The following is a 19534-nucleotide window of genomic DNA, read 5'->3' as shown; positions in this document are numbered from 1 at the left end:
AAGTTGTCTTTCTGTATTAAATTTTTAATTATACTTCATTGCGGTTTTTATTTTTCAGGTAATATTACAAATAAAAATCCATTTCCATGAGGGCATTCCATCAAGTGGTTCATATGATTACATTTTCAGCTGTTACAGTGTACTTGTAAAGCTGGGTTTACACACTGCAACATCTCAAACGACATCGCTGTAACGTCACCGGTTTTGTGACGCAATAGCGATGTTGTTTGCGATGTTGCAGTGTGTGAAACCTATCAGCGACCCGGCCCCTGCTGTGAAGTTGTAATCGTTACAAATCGTTCAGGACCATTCCTAGGTCTTTTGTTTCCCGCTGTGCAGCAAGCATCGCTGGAAAGTTTCAGTGTGTGAAAGACTTTGCAGAGACTTTGTTAGCAACTTCCCTTTCAAAAGGTTGCTTATCAACGTCCCCAACAACCAGCTAGGTCGCCCTGCAGGTCCGGATCGCTGTTGCATTGTTGGCCAGGTTTGCCTGTTTGACAGCTCACCAGCGACTTAGCAGAGACTTAGGGAGGTCGCTGTTACGTCACAAAACCGGTGACGTTACAGCGATGTCCTTTGCGATGTTGCAGTGTGTAAACCCAGCTTTAAGCAGAAGAAGCTAAACAGACTGATATACAGTAGTGTAAAAAAAGATTCAGTACATACTGTGCTTTAATCATCTGCTCTTTCTGTTCTTTTTGGTTCAGTGGAGGGTTCTATCGGTGACTTACACTCTTATATGAACAAAGCTGTCAGTCACTGAAAGGACCGCTGACTGGATCGAAATCCCATAGAGGGCAATTAGTGTTGGACAAATCCGAACTGTAAATTTGGGGGTCCGTACTGGACACCTAGTGTCCGCTCATGGACTCCGAACACAGACTTCTCAGGGAAGTCCATGTTACTGTTTGGATACGGTCACCCCGAAAAAAATAAAAGAAAAAAAGGAAGCAAAATGGGGATTAAAGCAGGACAGTTAAACTTCTATACTTACCGAGGTTCCATGTGGCTGTCCCACTGCTTCCAGGTCAACCTATTAAATCCCATGAACATTCACTGCTTCCCATGCTCACCTTCTATGAAAGCATCTGTAATTGGTTGCAGTCAGACTGCCAGTGTGTCAGTGTCTGTGATTGGTTGCCCTCACACTAGCTGTCTGGGTCCCCAAAGTAGGGTGTAAAAATAAATTAATAATTGGAAAAAATGGTGCAGGGTCCCCAGTATTTTGATACCCAGTGATGGATCTTATGGAGATTTTTATTAATTATTTAAATAAATAATTTTAAAAACCGTGTGGGTTACCCCCCCATATTGATACATAAAAGATAAAACAGATAGCTGGGGATTGATATTCTGAGGCTGGGGAGGCATATGGTTATTGTGAGTTCACCTGAGGTCACAGATGACTACTCCCATGGTATCCCAGCTGTGACCTCAGTTGAACGCAGTGAACTCACCTCAGGTGAACTCTATGAACTCACTCTCGATGCAGTTGTAATGTGTTATTCTCACAGGATATGCAGATTTGATGCAGAAATTTGTTGGAGAATTTCCAGCACCAACTTTTTAGAATTTTTTTCATCATATCTGCATGTCCTTGCAGAAAAATGCACCAAAAAAGGCGATGCGGTTTTGGTGTGGTTTTCTGGTAGGAGTTGCTGATTAGGAAAAAAAAATAAAAAAAAAACTCACCAGTCAAAATAGCAGATGCCCTCGCAGGATGCAGCCAACTCCCTATGATAAAGGTGGGGGTAACAGAAGTGCAGAATACCGATAAGACAAACACTCACAGCCTACCAACTCATGGAGGGGTTGGTTGCTGGTATTAAACATGCACACTAATGAGGGTTTACATAGGACGCCAGTCACACAGGCACGTGCAATCCACAGTGTATGGCTTACAGTGCATTGATGACACCCATAGTATTAGATCAGGCAGGCTGCCCAGCACTATATAAGGACAGACACCCCAAAAGGGCCCAACTGCTGCTGAAAATTGTGCAATAGAAAATGGTATAAAATGATAATAAAATTTAAATATAGTGTAGGGACTCGTAAGTGTGGGGATCCTTGATGTATTTTGGCCAAAATATGGATCAATACCTCACATTTATTATCATTATATATCATTTTCTATTGCACAATTTTCAGCAGTATGCAGCCGGGCCCTTTTGGGGTGTCTGTCCTGTGTGTCAATGCACTTATATAGTGCTGGGCAGCAGATTTGAGATGAGATGCAGATTTGGTGCAAAAAAAATTAGCAGCAAACTTCACCAAAACTGCATCTCCTAGCAGAAAAACAGGTCAGAGCTACATCAAAATCACATTGTGATTTTTAGTGCATTTTTCTGTCAGGATCAGTGATGGGCAGACTGGCAGATACCTGGGATCGGCGGGTCCAACCAGGTAAAAAAAAACTTTAGATCGGCTTGGAATTGATCCTCGATTTCTGACCGGACGCCGATACCCTTATAAGCCTATGAGGACCAGAATCCAGTGCTTTAAAATGGTAGTAGATGGGATAGGGGGATTTGAGCAGACGCATTATAGTTACCTAGTCTTTGCGTGGCTCTAACACTACTTCTGGCGCCACTCATTAATCTTCTTACATATTCACTGCTTCCCCACCCACCTACAGTCCCCGCATCACTGATGGGTTGTGGTCAGACGCATCCTCATCCTGTGTGACTGCAACCAATCAAAGGCGCTATGTGTGTGTCTTTATTGCTGTAAAAATAGATAAAAGTGGCATAGGGTCCCCCCGTATTATGATACCTAGCACAGATAATGCATACGGCTACAGGATGCAGCCTCCAGCTGTGCACTTATCTTAGTTGTGTATCAAAATAACGGGAACTGCAAACAGCTTTTTTAATTATTTAAACAATTAATTTTTAAAAACTGTGTGTGGTCCCCCGATTTTGATACCCAGCCATTATAATGCTGACAGATGGGAGCTGGCATTCGTAGGCCTTTGGAATCCCCTGCTTATTGGGCCTCTCAGGCTAAAAATAGCAGCCTGATGCAGCCCAGCCCTGCAGCAGTCCATCTATTAGATTTGACAATCCAGGAACTTTATTTGGCTCATCCCAATTGCCCTGGTCTGGTGGAAATCAGGGTAATAAGGGGTTAATAAAGGATCACAGCTGCCACTAAGCCCTTTATTAGTAATGGGAGGTGTCTATGGGACCCCTTAGCTCCCTTAAATAATCTGTAAGTCAAAAGAAATAAACACAAACACTGAAAAAATCCTTTATTTGAAGTAAAATGCAAAAAACACCCTCTTTCTCACTTTCAGCAAACAAGTGACCCTAAATTCGAAACTTCACTGCTTAAGTAATTCATCTAGGGGTGTGGTGAGTATTTTAAACCCACATGTGCCTCACAAAAATTTTATAACATAGGGACATGTAAATATAACATTAATAGTAAAAAATTTTTTTTTTTTAATGGCTGCAAATTTGGCAGTTACATAAGTGTTAGTAAGTGAAACTGGACCCCACAATTTATTGCACAATTTTGCCCAAATACGGGGAGATATGTCGTCAGAAACTACAATTTGGCCATATAGCATGGAGTTTGTAGGAAGGAGCGCTATTTGACTTTTGTAGCACAGATTTTGCTAAAACAGTTTTTGGACAATATTTGCAGAGACCCTAAGGTGCCAGAACAGCAGAAAAGCCCTAATAGTGAACCCATTGTATATATTTCACCTTTCAATGAATTCACTTCTGTTTGCAGTGACATCTTGTAACATCCACACCACTTTTTTCTTGAGAATTGCAAGTACTGTATGCCAACTTAGTGGCCATACATTGTGCCCAGCTTGTGCTTATGGACACATGCACCATGAAAATTGTTAATTGGGCCCTCCCCACTACAATAATACCACACATGGGGCTGCTTACAGTGCTTTATGCACAGTGGGGCTCAGGAGAGGGCATTTCCTTTTTGGAGCACAGATTTCACTGGATTTTATTTGATGAGGTGTTTACCAGAGTCTTTGTTCTTCCAGTAACATGGGAACCCCATACCTCCAGTGACAGATGAAGGGCCTGAGTAGGGGCTGGTTTTGTGCAGGATAAGTTAGAGGTTTTATTGGTAGCATTTTGGGATGCATAACGTTTTTTGATCGCTTTCAATACAAGACTGAGACCACATTCTTGTGTTCCGCTCTGAGCATTTGCATCGGGATTTCCATGTAAATCACACAAAAATACAATAAATATGAAACCCCCAATGGAACCACTCACTCTAATAAAACAGATTAAGTCACTTTGAACTCAGTGTGATGTCTATTCCGGTGATCTAAATCTTTTTAGGAATACACAGAACTGTGCTCTAAAAAGAAATCCAAAATGTTGGTACGCCACCAAAAAAGAGACCAGATAAAGTTTCAATTGGCTCCACCTGCCTCATTATAGTAAGTGGTTCTGTTTGGGGTTTTATGTGATTCGTGGTTTTTGGGATTTACACAGATACTCTAACGTAAGTGCTTGGCGGAGAGCAGAGGATAAATGTGAACAGAGCCCTTTTACAATTTATGGGAGTGTAAGATGACCACCAGACATTTCATGGAGGGGAAATATGAATTAAAGAGGTGGTTATCTTCTTAAAGGCGCAATTGATAATGTAACTATACGGGGTTGCTCAAGAGCGGGGTGTCGACCTCAGATACTCCTATTTTGGCATAAATGAGGAGAAATATCGTGTCCGCAAGCAAAGAGGTTATAAAGGAGTTGTTAGTACCGGTTCCCTACAGACGCAGATTACTAGACATAGACCTTACTCATGTCTTAGGTGGTCATCTGGAGATAGACAAAGCATAGGAATGTATCCTTCAGAGGCTCTACTGGTCAGGCTGTGACCTAGAGATTTTAAATTATTGTAGGTCTTCCCACCAGCCAGCTAACTGCCCCAGTTGCTCCCTTCCATAGCCCATTATTGCCATTACACATCATTTGATCGTATGACAATGGATTTAGTAAGACCCTTGGTCAAGTCCTCTAGAGGGTATAGGCATATCCTAGTGGTCATGGGGCCCATTCAAGGGTGTACAATCAGTCAACAAGGGTGAGACCGCTCGACCTGGGAGATTTTATACTGGTGCTCGTACCCACAGTGGAAAGCAAATTTCTGTCAAAGTGTCAAGACTAGTGATGAGCAGACCTGGAGTGTAAAAGTCGAGATCCGTGCAGTTTCAAAAGAATCCAGGTGATGGGCCGGATATGGCAATTCGGAAAATAAAAAAGAAATAAAGGAAAAATAAAAATAAAGTAATCGCGCCATGCTTACCGAGTCTCCGGCGCGGCTTTAACTGCTTCCGGGCCGTTCACTCTTTTTACGGGGTCACTCATTGGCCTCATACATATTTACTGCTTCCCCCACTCAGTCTCAGTCCTGGTATCTGTGATTGGTTTCAGTCAGACAGTGTCCCCAGCCTGTGTGACAGCATGTCATGCTGCTTGCAATCACAGACCCTGTCTGCATGTCACTGTAGATTGGAGTAAAAATAAAGAAAGAAAAAAGTTGTTGTATGTTCCCTCCATATTATGATACCCAGGAGAGATGAAGCATACAGCTACAGGCTGCAGCCCCCAGCCCTGTGCTTATCTTGGCTGTGTGTCAAAATAAGAGGAATTGCATGCAGTTTTTTATTATTACTATTATTTAAACAATTTTAAATAATCAACATGCAGTCCCCGCCCCCCAATTTTGATACCCAGCCACAATAAAGCCCGATAGCTGGGGTCTTGTATTCTCAGACTGGTTAGACCCATGCTTATTGGACTCCCAGGTTAAAAATAGCAGCCTGCAGCCGCCAAGGATTGTGCCATTAGATGTGACAGTCCCGGAAATTTACCCAGATCTTTCCGATTACCCTGGTGAGGTGGCAATTCGGGTTATAAGAGGTTTTAATGGCAGCTCACAGCTGCCACTAAGCCCTAGATTAGTAATGGGGAGGGTCTATGAGTCTCCCCATTAGTAATCTGTAAGTGAAAAAAATAAACACAAACAACCAAAAAATTCTTTATTTGAAATAAAATAGAAAAAAAAACAAGGGATGGTTCACCCATATTTTTTATTTTCTAGATCAATATTATATTGAGAAACAATGTTTCTCTCAAATACCTTATGTTGTTAGTAGTGCCTGTGAGAGGTGCTTTTGCAGACCGCTGTTCCCTATGCCTGACCCTTGGGCTCCGTGACCTCGGGAATCTGGTGACGTCACATCAAGTTCCGGATCACGCCACATCACCGCGGCCGGGCCCCAGTCTTCCTGAGTCTCTCGGCTGTGGGCAGTGTTTCACCGCTCATCAGAGCCCAGAGTATCTCCTGCTTCACCACACCACACAATCCAGGAACGTGATTGGTCATCGACTCATCACTGAATAGAAAAGGCGCAGATGCGTGTTGCCCTTCTGATGCGAAAACCCCATCATCGACTCCTGCGCACATGCGTTCGGTTTGGAGTATTGCATCTCAAGATCGCAATTGTGCAAGGCAAGGTTTGTGTATATATTTTATCACATTTTATATTTTAAGGTAATTTATCGAAGAATATCGGGATAATCCCTGTTTGTGGCGGGTAAAATCCATGGAATACAGTAACAAGCTTCTCAAAAAAGTGGCCTATGAGAAGCTTGTTGCCGTATTTTACCGCCATCACCCATCTGAAAAAGGCAGTGAATTATTAGTGAGAAAGAAGCTGCAGGCCTTGCGCACGGTGTTCTAAAAGGAGTTGAACAAAGTTGAGCAGTCAAAGAGGCTCCTGGGCTGGCACAGGGGATGTTTATGTGCCAAAGCTCTGGTACTTTGATATCCTAATGTTCACTAGAGACCAAGAACTACCCCATGCCTCAACCAGCATGATGCCCCCACAGGAGACGGACCTAGGAACCACTCCCAGCGAGCCATTATTGGAGGATGTAAGTATGGTTTTTGGTGATGTTTGGACTTGTGTGCGTAACTCACATTGTAGTGCCTTTGTTAGAACTGTCTGTTCTATTGTCCTGCAAAGAAAGGTCATTTATTTTTCTGCTTTTGTGACTGGTTTTATGGTATGTTTGAAGCAGCCTATATGTTTTGTTTAAAGTTGCCTACCCTGCCTACCTCAAATGCCGCCAACTGAGCCATAGGTCTACAGGAGGTAGAATAAACAATTAGACAGCAGTACCAGAATAGTCGTTATTTTTATTTATGTGTGGTTCAGAGTGCGGTATTAGTGATAAAACAGCTTTATTCTTCACGACGGTAGGATTTCAGGATTACAGCAATACCAGATTAATATTTTTTTTAATGTGTTGCTACTATCACATAGTAAAAACGATTTTTTTTTTATAAAAAAAATAATATTTTTTTGTTCTCCATGGTTTTTTTTTTTTTTTTGGTGAACAGAGGGCTTATTTTTGTGCTAGTTGGAGGTATTTTTGTACCATTTTGGTAGAATATTTTTTAATCCCTTTTTTCAGATTTTTCAGATTCAGAATCAACAAAAAACAGCAATTCACATTTTGTTTTTATGCATTTTTTTTTGTGCCCAGTACACTTTGCAGTATAAGTGAAAAGATTTATTCTTCATGTCACTACAATTATAATGATACTAGATTTATATATTTTTTTATCCTTTGCTACTTTTACACACTAAAAACTATATTTTACAAAAATTAATTTGTTTTTGCATCACCATATTTTCAGAACTGTAACTTTATTATTTTACGAATGAACCATGCTAGGGTTTGTTGTTGTGGGATGGTTAGGCATTTGCAAGATATTTTATTTACTGATGACTTTTTTTATTGCTTTTATTACATTTTTTGTGTGTCACAGTACAATGAGTAAGGGGTACTTTACACGCTGCGTCATCTCTAGCATCGGCTAGCGATGCAGAGCGCGATAGTGCCCGCCCCCGTCGCACATGCGATATGTGGTAAATGCTGCCGTAGTGAACATTATCGCTATGGCAGCTTCACACGCACATACCTGTTCGGCGACGTCGCTGTGACTGCCGAACTATCCCTCCTTCAAGGGGGAGGTGCGTTCGGTGTCACAGCGACATCACCACGACGTCACTAATCGGCCAGCCAATAGAAGCGGAGGGGTGGAGATGAGTGGGACATAACATACCGCCCACCTTCTCCCTTCCGCATTGCCGTTGGGGTGCAGGTAAGGAGATGTTTGTCGCTTCTGCGGGTTTCCACACAGCGATGTGTGCTGCCGCAGGAGCGACAAACGATATCGTACCTGCGGTTGACCAGACATTATGAAATTGAACGACGCTACACACATCACCGATTTTCGACGCTTTTGCGATCGTTTTTCGGCGCATCTAGGATTTACACGTTGCGATATCGTTAATGTGCGTCACTAACGACGTGACCCCGACGATATTTCGGAAGCGATGTCGCAACGTGTAAAGCCCCCCTAAGTGTTGCCATGTTTTTTTCTTTTTTTTTTTTTTTTTAAAAATTCATATAGTGTTCACCATACAGAATAAACAGTGGGACAGTTTTAGAGATCTAGTCGTTCTGGATGCAGCAATACCAATTATGTGTCCTCTTTTTTATATATATATTTTGGTTTTAAGGTAAACACTGCGTTTTTAGTGGCAAAATGTGTTTTTGTGATTTGTGTGTGCTTTTTTTATACGCATTTTATGCAACTTTTCCCTGCTTTTTTACTTAGTCCCACTGTGGGACATAAATATTTTTCACTTTGATCATTCGTCTCAAGCACTACAGTACTTGTGTAATGCCGGGCTTGAGACCTGTTAGTGTCTCACTGACTGTGTCTGTTAGATTCTGTTGATTGTAGAACCTAACAGGCCACTGTACCATGGAGTCATAAGACGACCTTGGGGGTACCATGATCGCAGGGATTATGATCGCGGGGGGAGCCAATGGTGTCAAAGGAGCTCTTTTAACACTCTTTTAGATGCCACTATCGCTATTGAAGAGATATTTAAGGCATTATTTGGCCCCAATCGGTTTAAAAACTGGTCAGGTCTGATGCAGCAAGGTATCCGCTTTTATATACAACTTGCACTTACTTACAGGATTTTCACCCACAGGGGGTGAAAAGTCTCTATTCAATTATTCCTTATCGAAATTTTAAACCGCGATTAAGGAATAAGCACACGTAATGGACGCCAATTTAATGCATATCGACGGTTATAAGGGGTTAAGAAGGAAAGATTCATCTCCAGTAGATGAAACCCTGTCTTCATGTAGAAGAAAAACCTTCAAGAATAATACTTCAAGTGCCGAAGCCAAATCCACACACAACCAGTGAAAAGGTGACCATATAGGGCAAAATTGATAGAACTTCAAGCCACCCGAAAGGGCCCGTGGACACCGGCTCGGGGCTCTGTGTCTGCAGGCATGGGACAGGCGAGAGAGGTCACTGCAGGAAGATGACCAGGAAAGGAACACAAAAGGGTGTACCGGGTTGTGCCTCCGAACTATTCAGGATCGGCTGGAGCCCATCACAGCAGGACTCTACACCCCGAGGGCAGTATTTGTCTAGACGTGCTAACCTGGAACTCTGAACTGTAAGCAAAAACCTTGTGGCTGCATCCCTGCGTCACGACATCTCCATTGTAAATAATCCCCACCACCATAATCAGCCATTTATTTAAAAACTACACCGCCGGGGTCACGGAACGAGGCCCCCTTCGCCGTGACATCCACCAAGCAGAACAGAGCCGGCCCGGTAACGAGTGCCCCCAGTTCCCGGTGGGGTATGTCAATCTTGGCGTCATGAAGAGGATTTCGAGCCTGCTACAACGGGTACTGTGCGCCTAAAAGACTGTGCAAAAAAGACTATGCACTGGCATCCATTGAAAAAGAACAGGCGCCATGCGCAATCAAAAGGTCTTGGTACGTCTGCCCTTCGTGGGCTGGATCACAGGATGGCACAAAAAGCCATCCCATCCCACTACAGCTACAGAGGAGAAATTAAACTTACCAAAGTGCCCAGAAGTCCCACCTTCCCAGGAAGTGGAAAAGGATGGGATAACTGCGCAGCAGAAGGACTTGGAGCGCACCATGGAGAGCAGCAACTAGAGCAACCTGGAGAGCAGGGTGGAAGCGATGGGCTGCCCTGGTCCAGAAGATGCACCAGTACAGCGGCCAGCCCTAGACCCGGACCTCCTGGCGGGGGAGGTGAAGTGGCTGGGTCGCAGGCTGCTGGAACTCCGGGCGAGTGCCGCGCAGAAGTGGCAGGAGTCCCTGGTGGCGATAATGGCGGAGGGACGTGCCATCCTGGAACCGGCGACGCCAACCCCATCAGAGGAGCAGACCGGCACCGGAGAGGTAACGGAAACAACAATCCCTGTTGCCCCTGTAGCCAAGGACATCTTAGTGGGACCCCTTGCAACCCCACTGGCCTGTGCACCCGGCCAGGTTTCCCAATACTTAGCCTGGGTTGTGATGTGGAAGGACTGTGGGCCCCTCTGCAGCCCAACATCACACCCCGGAGTGCGGTAGCAGCCCACGGCGCAATGCCCTGCAGCGCCACTGAAATTCTGTGCCAGCGGTAAATAGCAAAATTGGCTGCAGAGCAGAAGCAGCGCCAGGCTCAATGGGAGACAATGGAGGCCCGCAACATGGCAGCCAAGTAGTGGCTCTGCAAGGCCCACCCCTCAGAACGGGGACCGCTGAAACATGGAAAGGTGGTGACATTTGACCTGAAAAAGAGATGGGGCTTCATCAGCGAACCCAGTGTGGCAAAGGACATTTTTGTTTCTCGGTGTGATGTTGCGTCCCATCTACAAAAAGGTCATCCTGGTCATGACCTCTACTCGGATGATGCTTTTACCTACACCAGGCAGGAGGGAGAGTGGGGTTGGTACTAGAGATGAGCGAACCGGTCGCGGTTCGGCTCGAGGTTGGTTCGCCGAACGGACCTCCCGTTCGAGTTCGGTTCGTCGAACGTTCGACGAACCGAACTCGAACTGCATAGGAAACAATGGCAGGCAATCACAAACACAGAAAAACACCTAGAAAACACCCTCAAAGGTGTCCAAAAGGTCACAAACAACTCACAACACATGGGAAAGTGACAAGGACATATACTCATGCGAAAACAAAAGAGCTGGACAAGGAAAAAGAGGAGGACACACAGATATATGAGTATATGCAAGGAAACATGCCATTATTGTGCAACTTGAGCCCTGCTCATTCTTGGCTTCCAATCTTGATAAATTGCCTGAGCTCGCCACGTACGTCTTGGGGATCTTGTCGTGTCCTGCACCCAGCGTTCTCTCGGAACCTGTCTTCAGTGCTGCTGTGGGTCTGCTGGCAGATAAGCACACGTGTCTGTCCACTGACAATGTGGACATGGCTCTCAGAGGACTTTTCTTCCCCGGGGTCAGCCAGGGGACGGGAAAGGCACGCGTATTTTTGAGAGTGCTTCATGCAAAGCATCTTTTTCTTTTTCAAAAGGGGGCTCAACCGATGCCAGTCAAGTGGGGTGTGTGTGGCCCAGTGAGTGGCAACGAGGGAGACTGTGGTTGGAGTCCCCTCGCTGTGTTTCTAAAAGAACCAAGATGAACAAGTCATGGCTCTCAGAGGACTTTTCTTCCCCGGGGTCAGCCAGGGGACGGGAAAGGCACGCGTATTTTTGAGAGTGCTTCATGCAAAGCATCTTTTTCTTTTTCAAAAGGGGGCTCAACCGATGCCAGTCAAGTGGGGTGTGTGTGGCCCAGTGAGTGGCAACGAGGGAGACTGTGGTTGGAGTCCCCTCGCTGTGTTTCTAAAAGAACCAAGATGAACAAGTCATGGCTCTCAGAGGACTTTTCTTCCCCGGGGTCAGCCAGGGGACGGGAAAGGCACGCGTATTTTTGAGAGTGCTTCATGCAAAGCATCTTTTTCTTTTTCAAAAGGGGGCTCAACCGATGCCAGTCAAGTGGGGTGTGTGTGGCCCAGTGAGTGGCAACGAGGGAGACTGTGGTTGGAGTCCCCTCGCTGTGTTTCTAAAAGAACCAAGATGAACAAGTCATGGCTCTCAGAGGACTTTTCTTCCCCGGGGTCAGCCAGGGGACGGGAAAGGCACGCGTATTTTTGAGAGTGCTTCATGCAAAGCATCTTTTTCTTTTTCAAAAGGGGGCTCAACCGATGCCAGTCAAGTGGGGTGTGTGTGGCCCAGTGAGTGGCAACGAGGGAGACTGTGGTTGGAGTCCCCTCGCTGTGTTTCTAAAAGAACCAAGATGAACAAGTCATGGCTCTCAGAGGACTTTTCTTCCCCGGGGTCAGCCAGGGGACGGGAAAGGCACGCGTATTTTTGAGAGTGCTTCATGCAAAGCATCTTTTTCTTTTTCAAAAGGGGGCTCAACCGATGCCAGTCAAGTGGGGTGTGTGTGGCCCAGTGAGTGGCAACGAGGGAGACTGTGGTTGGAGTCCCCTCGCTGTGTTTCTAAAAGAACCAAGATGAACAAGTCATGGCTCTCAGAGGACTTTTCTTCCCCGGGGTCAGCCAGGGGACGGGAAAGGCACGCGTATTTTTGAGAGTGCTTCATGCAAAGCATCTTTTTCTTTTTCAAAAGGGGGCTCAACCGATGCCAGTCAAGTGGGGTGTGTGTGGCCGAGTGAGTGGCAACGAGGGAGACTGTGGTTGGAGTCCCCTCGCTGTGTTTCTAAAAGAACCAAGATGAACAAGTCATGGCTCTCAGAGGACTTTTCTTCCCCGGGGTCAGCCAGGGGACGGGAAAGGCACGCGTATTTTTGAGAGTGCTTCATGCAAAGCATCTTTTTCTTTTTCAAAAGGGGGCTCAACCGATGCCAGTCAAGTGGGGTGTGTGTGGCCCAGTGAGTGGCAACGAGGGAGACTGTGGTTGGAGTCCCCTCGCTGTGTTTCTAAAAGAACCAAGATGAACAAGTCATGGCTCTCAGAGGACTTTTCTTCCCCGGGGTCAGCCAGGGGACGGGAAAGGCACGCGTATTTTTGAGAGTGCTTCATGCAAAGCATCTTTTTCTTTTTCAAAAGGGGGCTCAACCGATGCCAGTCAAGTGGGGTGTGTGTGGCCCAGTGAGTGGCAACGAGGGAGACTGTGGTTGGAGTCCCCTCGCTGTGTTTCTAAAAGAACCAAGATGAACAAGTCATGGCTCTCAGAGGACTTTTCTTCCCCGGGGTCAGCCAGGGGACGGGAAAGGCACGCGTATTTTTGAGAGTGCTTCATGCAAAGCATCTTTTTCTTTTTCAAAAGGGGGCTCAACCGATGCCAGTCAAGTGGGGTGTGTGTGGCCCAGTGAGTGGCAACGAGGGAGACTGTGGTTGGAGTCCCCTCGCTGTGTTTCTAAAAGAACCAAGATGAACAAGTCATGGCTCTCAGAGGACTTTTCTTCCCCGGGGTCAGCCAGGGGACGGGAAAGGCACGCGTATTTTTGAGAGTGCTTCATGCAAAGCATCTTTTTCTTTTTCAAAAGGGGGCTCAACCGATGCCAGTCAAGTGGGGTGTGTGTGGCCCAGTGAGTGGCAACTAGGGAGACTGTGGTTGGAGTCCCCTCGCTGTGTTTCTAAAAGAACCAAGATGAACAAGTCATGGCTCTCAGAGGACTTTTCTTCCCCGGGGTCAGCCAGGGGACGGGAAAGGCACGCGTATTTTTGAGAGTGCTTCATGCAAAGCATCTTTTTCTTTTTCAAAAGGGGGCTCAACCGATGCCAGTCAAGTGGGGTGTGTGTGGCCCAGTGAGTGGCAACGAGGGAGACTGTGGTTGGAGTCCCCTCGCTGTGTTTCTAAAAGAACCAAGATGAACAAGTCATGGCTCTCAGAGGACTTTTCTTCCCCGGGGTCAGCCAGGGGACGGGAAAGGCACGCGTATTTTTGAGAGTGCTTCATGCAAAGCATCTTTTTCTTTTTCAAAAGGGGGCTCAACCGATGCCAGTCAAGTGGGGTGTGTGTGGCCCAGTGAGTGGCAACGAGGGAGACTGTGGTTGGAGTCCCCTCGCTGTGTTTCTAAAAGAACCAAGATGAACAAGTCATGGCTCTCAGAGGACTTTTCTTCCCCGGGGTCAGCCAGGGGACGGGAAAGGCACGCGTATTTTTGAGAGTGCTTCATGCAAAGCATCTTTTTCTTTTTCAAAAGGGGGCTCAACCGATGCCAGTCAAGTGGGGTGTGTGTGGCCCAGTGAGTGGCAACGAGGGAGACTGTGGTTGGAGTCCCCTCGCTGTGTTTCTAAAAGAACCAAGATGAACAAGTCATGGCTCTCAGAGGACTTTTCTTCCCCGGGGTCAGCCAGGGGACGGGAAAGGCACGCGTATTTTTGAGAGTGCTTCACGCAAAGCATCTTTTTCTTTTTCAAAAGGGGGCTCAACCGATGCCAGTCAAGTGGGGTGTGTGTGGCCCAGTGAGTGGCAACGAGGGAGACTGTGGTTGGAGTCCCCTCGCTGTGTTATACATGCTTTTAGAAGGGCATGACATGGCTTGGAGGTTGACTTTCATAAAATGCAAACTGTTGGCTACCAAAATGCTGCCTTTCCAACAACTGTGGTTATAGGCAATGAGGAACATACTGATGAAGATGAGACGCAGATACCCGATTGGGATGACAACTTAAATATTCGGTCAGGGCAAGAAGAAACTCGGTCTGAGGGGGAGGGGAGTGCAAACACAACAATTGATGATGAAGTTCTAGATCCCACCTACTGTCAACCCACAGTCAGACACTCGAGGAGGTCAATAGAGGCGGTGGAGGAGGATGCAACCGACGTCGAAGTAACCTGGCGCCTTCCTGGACACAGTCGGAGCACTGGTAGCACGTCTACAACTGCATCCTCAGCCACCACTCTGCCTCTGACCATTATTCGGGGTGGATCAACAGGTCGCATGGCCTCTAAGCCTTGCCTAGCCTGGTCCTTTTTTGACATAAAAAAAGATCGGCCAAATTATGTGATCTGTAACATTTGCCATGGTTATCTTAGTAGAGGTCAAAACCTCAGCAGTTTGACAACTTCTTCCATGAATCGTCACATGAATAAATATCATATGGCCTGGTGGGAAGCTCACCGTGCTGCAATGCGGCCTAGTGGAGCCAACCATCCACCGCCTGCCCCTTCCAGGGCATCCGCGCGCTCGTCATCTTCTAGGACTGTGGGGAGAGCTGTCACACCTGTTTTTCCACCCACAACTTCCACCACTGTAACCGCAACAGGCAGTTTGCTTGGTAGGTCGTCAGTTGGTTTGGAAGGGGAAACAAGTGAGTGTGTACAGCTCTCTCAGACATCGATAGCACCAACTTTGGATGAAGGCAACATCATGTCTCCGCCTGCACTTTCCTCCCAAAGCTGCATTTTTCCAGGGACACCCTACTCAACACCGTCTACACACAGCAGCCAGATCTCTGTCCCTCAGATGTGGTCAAATAAAAGGCCACTTCCTTCGACCCATGACAAAGCGAAGAGGTTGACTCTATCCCTCTGTAAGCTGTTGGCTACAGAAATGCTGCCTTTCCGCCTAGTGGACACACAGGATTTTAGAGACCTTATATCTGTCGCTGTGCCCCAGCACCAGATGCCTAGTCGCCACTACTTCTCTAAGAAAGGTGTGCCCGCGCTACACCAGCATGTCGCACACAATATCACCGCTTCCTTGAGAAACTCTGTGTGTGAACGGGTGAATTTCAGCACCGATACTTGGACCAGTAAGCATGGACAGGGACGTTACATGTCGCTGACTGGGCACTGGGTAACTATGGTGATAGATGGTGAAGGGTCTGCTGCACAAGTCTTGCCGTCCCCACGACTTGTGTGTCAATCCTCTGTCTGTCCAAGTTCCGCCACTGCTTCTGCATCCTCCACCTCATCTGGGTCCTCCACCTCCGCCCCAAGCCTGCCTGGTCAGGCCAACAGCGTTCTCACTGCGCAGAAGGAATCACGCACCCCTCATTACTATGCTGGCAGCAGAGCGCAACGGCATCAGGCGGTCTTTAGCATGACATGTCTTGGGAATAAGAGTCACACAGCTGAGGAGTTGTGGTCAGCTCTGCGGTCCGAGTTTAATAAATGGTTGTCTCCACTCAACCTGCAGCCTGGTAAGGCCGTGTGCGACAATGCTGCAAACCTGGGTGCGGCCCTTCGCCTGGGCAAGGTGACACACGTGCCTTGTATGGCTCACGTGTTGAACCTTGTTGTCCAGCAATTTTTAACACACTATCCCGGCCTAGATGGCCTTCTGACCAGGGCACGGAAACTGTCTGCAGTGCTCACTTCCGCCGTTCAAGCGCCGCAGCTGAGCGACTTGCATCGCTCCACAAGTCTTTCGGCCTGCCGGTTCATCGCCTGAAATGCGATGTGGCGACACGCTGGAATTCAACTCTCCACATGTTACAGCGACTGTGGCAGCACCGCAGAGCCCTGGTGCAATACGTCATGACGTATAGCCTGGGCCAACGAGATGCAGAGGTGGGGCAGATCACCCTGATGGAGTGATCTCAGATCACGGACCTATGCACCCTTCTGCACAGTTTCGACATGGCGACGAATATGTTTAGCGCTGACAATGCCATTATCAGCATGACGATTACAGTCATTTACATGCTGGAGCACACGCTAAACACTATTCGGAGTCAGGGGGTGGGACAACAGGAAGGGGAGGAACTACAGGAGGATTCATATGCGCAAGACACAACAACATCACCAAGGTCCAGACGTTCATCATCACCAACGCGGCAGGCATGGGACCATGGGGGACAGGGATCAACAAGGGCGCATGGTAGCAGGCGAGATGTTGAGGAAGGTGCAGGAGGACATGAAGATATGGAGGACGAACTGTCCATGGACATGGAAGACTCAGCTGATGAGGGGGACCTTGGTCAAATTTAAGTTGAAAGAGGTTGGGGGGAGATGACAGAGGAAGAAAGAACGGTTAGCACCTCTATGCCACAAACACAGCGTGGACTTGGTCCGCATGGCTGCGCAAGACACATGAGTGCCTTCTTGTTGCACTACCTCCAACATGACCCTCGTATTGTCAAAATTAGAAGTGATGATGACTACTGGCTTGCCACACTATTAGATCCCCGGGACAAGTCCAAATTTTGTGACATAATTCCACCCATAGAAAGGGACGCACATATGCAGGAGTATCAGCAGAAGCTGTTACTCGATCTTAGCTCGGCTTTTCCACCAAACAACCGTGCAGGTGAAGGGAGTGATTCTCCCAGTTGTAACTTGACAAACATGGGACGGCCTCGTCATCTTCAACAGTCTACCCGTACCAGTAGGACCGTATCTGGTGCTGGTAACAGCAATTTTATGGAATCTTTTCATAATTTTTTTAGACCCTCCTTTGCAAGGCCACCAGAGACATCAAGTGTGTCACATAGTCAACGGATGGAGAGGATGATACAGGAGTGTCTCCAAATGAACATCGATGCAATGACTTTGCAAATGGAGCCTTGCTCCTTTTGTGCTTCAAATCTAGAAAAATGTCAAGAGCACTCCAGTTACGCCTTGAAGATTTTGTCGTGTCCAGCTGCCAGCGTTGTCTCTGAACGTGTCTTCAGTGCTGCTGGGTGTGTGCTGACAGATAAGCGCACGCGTCTGTCCAGTGACAATGTGGACAGACTGACGTTCATCAAAATGAACAAGTCATGGATCCAGAAGGAATTTACTACCCCTGTGTCATCCTGGGGAGAGTAAATGCTTGTGGATTTGGAATGTGCTTGATGCAAATCAAAACATCCTGTTTGCAACTAGGGCACAAGTCCTGCCACTGATGGGGTGTCTGTGTGCCCAATTTGGGGAAAAAAGGTAGACTCCGCTTGGAGGAACCCTTGCTTGCTGTGTTTTTTAAAAATGATACAAGATGAACAGATCTGAAGGCAAGATGAAGGCAACATCATGTCTCCGCCTGCACTTTTCTCACAAACCTGCATTTTTCCAGGGACACCCTACTCAACACCGTCTACAGACAGCAGCCAGATCTCTGTCCCTCAGATGTGGTCAAATAAAAGGCCACTTACTGCGACCCATGACAAAGCTAAGTGGTTGACTCTATCCCTCTGTAAGCTGTTGGCTACCGAAATGCTGCCTTTACGCGTAGTGGACACACAGGATTTTACAGACCTTATGTCTGTCGCTGTGCCCCAGTACCAGATGCCCAATCACCACTGCTTCTCCAAGAAAAGCATGCCCGCGCTACACCAGCATGTCGCACACAACATCACCACTTCCTTGAGAAAATCTGTGTGCGACAGGGTGCATTTCAACACAGATACTTGGACCAGTAAGCATAGACAGGGTCATTACATGTCACTGACTGGGCACTGGCAAACTATGGTGAGAGATGGAGAAGGGTCTGCTGTACAAGTCTTGCCGTCCCCACGAGTTGTTTCAATCCTTGTTCTGTATGTAGAAGTTAATACACTGCTTCTGCCTCTTCAACCTCGTGTGGGTCCTCTACCTTGGCGCAAACCCTGTGTGGTCAGGCCACCCTTCCTTGCAACTGCGCACAAGGACTACCACACACCTCCTTACTATGCTGGCAGCAGAGCTCAATGCCATCAGGCGGTCAAAGTTTTACTTTGAAATGTATGGGAAATGTGAGTCACACCGCTATTACAGAGAATAGTAGTCAGGCAGGGTCAAAACATTAATTGAGGAACAGGAACAGAATGGGACGGCCAGGAAAGAATCAGAAAACAAGCAGAGGTGAAATGCGTATCGGCCAACAAGGTACATAAACAGCAAGCAGGAAAAGTAGTCAGGTAACAAGCACACAAAATCATAAAACTGAACTGGGGGTAAAATTAACCAGAGGTTCATAGCTATGTCTGGCAGTGGTCTGCAGACAGGATGGGCATAAAAAAGGGTGTGGTGTCTTCCCATTGGTTGTAGCTGAATGATGGTATTTCATCTGTGAGATACCCACCAGCTACATTCAGCCAGAGATTCTGCATCTGTCAAGGTAATGCAGCCCAGTGGGTGAGCATAACCTGCGTCCACCTGCGCCGCTGGCATCGACTACTCTCCCATCATCAGCACTATTCATGAAAGGAACACGTTGTCACCTGGCGACCGGAGTACAAATTGACGGAGCGGACTCCGTTGGTGACTTAACAGCCGTGTGCGGCAATGATGCAAACCTGGCTGCGGGCCATCCTCAGGGCAATGTGACACACGTGCCTTTTAGGGCTCACGTGTTGAACCGAATTCGCCAGCAATTTTTAAAACACCATCACGGCCTACATGGCCTTGTGCAGTGGGCACGCTCGCTATGTGCTCACTTCCATCGTGCGCACACAGCAGCTCAACAACTTTCATCACTCCGGAAGTCTTAGGGTCTGGCAGTTAAACGCCGTAAATGCGATGTTTCGACACGCAGGAATTGGAATCTGCACATGTTGCAGCGTGTGTGGCAGCACCGCAGAGCCCTGCTGAAATACGGTAAGACATATAGCCTGGGATAACTTGATCCAGAGGTGGTGCAGATCACGCTGCTGGAGTGGTGTCAGATCAAGGACCTATGCACCCTGCTACACAGTTTTGAAATGTCGACGAAGATGTTTAGCACTGGCAATGTCATTCTCAGCGTGA

Source organism: Anomaloglossus baeobatrachus, chromosome 1, assembly GCF_048569485.1.
Source record: "Anomaloglossus baeobatrachus isolate aAnoBae1 chromosome 1, aAnoBae1.hap1, whole genome shotgun sequence".
NCBI lineage: Eukaryota > Metazoa > Chordata > Amphibia > Anura > Aromobatidae > Anomaloglossus > Anomaloglossus baeobatrachus.
Note: the sequence above shows the minus strand (reverse complement) of the source record.